Source organism: Pinus tabuliformis, chromosome 2_1, assembly GCF_031772625.1.
Source record: "Pinus tabuliformis cultivar Carrire ecotype Pingquan chromosome 2_1, CPIR1, whole genome shotgun sequence".
Lineage (NCBI taxonomy): Eukaryota > Viridiplantae > Streptophyta > Pinopsida > Pinales > Pinaceae > Pinus > Pinus tabuliformis.
The window spans coordinates 455,705,470-455,707,666 of NC_142299.1; positions in this window are offsets into that span (position 1 = coordinate 455,705,470).

The window sequence follows — 2,197 nt, forward strand, 5'->3', positions numbered from 1 at the left end:
ACAAATACATAAAGTGGACCATGCTCTGACAGGGAAGGGACCAAGATGTGCTAGAGTTCACCAACATTTTTCATACCCTTCAAACACAATTGGGTATCAAAGATTCTGATCTACATCTGGTACTCAAATACCGTAAATGCCTACACAAATACATCTAGGAAGAGATGGAGTTCCTAAACATCTCCTCGCTTGACACGAAGTACGGATACGCTATCAAAATTGAACAAAAGTTCAAACAGAAGAAGTGATACTTTGGATTTTCGGATCTGAAGACCAAAGGAAAAAGCCGAGGCGGGGTGACCCAAGACAATCCGTCAAAGTGGTGTGAGTTCCATAAGAGCCCCTCACAACACAAGTGAGTGTCAGACCAAGAAGCCACTATTGGCCGAGTTGAAGGCTTCCAAATTCGATGCATGTTCTGACCTTGAGCCAAAATTTGACAAGGGGAATGGAAAAGGGAAGCAGATCATTGATTCAGATCCTAGCACCACTATTGCCACCACCAAGATCTAGAATAAATGAGCCCGAAAATCCAGAGGAGGGGGAACATCTTTTCCACTCATAGATATGGATGAAGGGTTTGCCGCTGCAATTCATTGTTGACAATGGTAGCCAAAATAACGTCATTTCAGTAGAGGTCATGAAGCGGTTGGGCCTAATGACTACACCATGCCCACAGACGTATAATATTGGGTGGCTTCATGAAGGATAATATGTCAAAGTTTTCCAGTAGTGTTGCCTTCCCTACAGCATCAAGCCCTTCACAGATGAGGTATTGTGTGATTTTACACCTCTGGATGTTTGTGATGTACTATTAGGCCAACCATACTTGTCGATGCGACATGTTGTGTATGACTCAAGGCCTCGCGCTATCATTATTTCTTTGGATAATTCATTACACAGGATATCGGAGGTAACCCCACCTACCGCCACCTCTTTGATATCTACTAAGAAAGGCAACAAGCTCATCTCCTAGAGTAGGAAATTCATTTTTTGTCAGATTTTCTCCCAAAATAAGGGGAAGATCGTCACCACATGCATGACCCCTGCGAAGGGTTCCTCCACGCAGCAACAACAGCAAAGGAATACGGTCATCACAGAACACAAAAACAACTTCTCCTCACCCACAGGGGTACCACACAAGCTTTAGGTGGGCAAAAAATTCTAGTTGCATCTAAAAAAGGAATGCCTTACAAGAACCCATCAGAAACTCCAACTACGCCAACATGGTTGTTACACCATTACTAAGGCTATAGGAAATAATGCTTTGTAGCACAACATTCCTCCATTCCTTTGTTTGCACCAAGTGTTCAATGTGTATGACCCTCGACCATGCTTCCCACCATTACTGGACACATTTGAGATTGCAGAACAGTTCACCAGGGACCAAGTTCAGCAGATGGAGGAACTCAATGCAATGGGGACCATTGCTTCCTAAGGGGGTGTTGAGAGATAGAAAAGGTATGTATTTGCCATTTATTTCTTTATCTTTTCCTTTGAATCATAACTCCTTTACGTTCTAAAATGGTAATATGTTAAAGAATTATGGTAGAATTAAGGAGATTTGTGATTGATACAAAATAATTTATTATTTTCTTTTTCTATACAGAAAATGAAGGAAATGGAAAACCACTATTTGGGAGGAAAATAAAAAGTAGAAGCAACTATTGTCCCTTCCCTAGGAAGCCGTATACAAACAGGGAGATCAATATTGGAGGACATAGTCCAGGAGAAGAAAGGGAAAGCATGGCATCAATGCAAGAAGACAAAATGATAAACTAGAAATCAAATATAGAGCGAATCCCTCAAGATCCTTTGATCCTGAGGGATCGCTGCTTCAAAACTTATTTGTACTCTTGATATATCCACCTGGCCATTATAAAAAGGAACATCGCTTGTAGCCCAGGGGGATGAATTATCATTTTGCAGAATTTATTGTTGTAATTGCTACTTTGATCATCGACTCTCATTAATCAAAACAGAGTACAATTGCTTGCAAAAATTTTCATATGATCAATATATAAGTCGGTTGATGTTCCATTCCTTTCTACTGAATTAGCCTGGCAGTGCTTCACTAGAAGCTAAGGGCCCGACCCTAGTGGATCCACTTGCTAGTTGTACCATTTTTTTACAGTTCCAGTCATGTGATGATTTGATTTACTTTTCATTGCTTTGAATTGCATTGCTTTCTAATTTC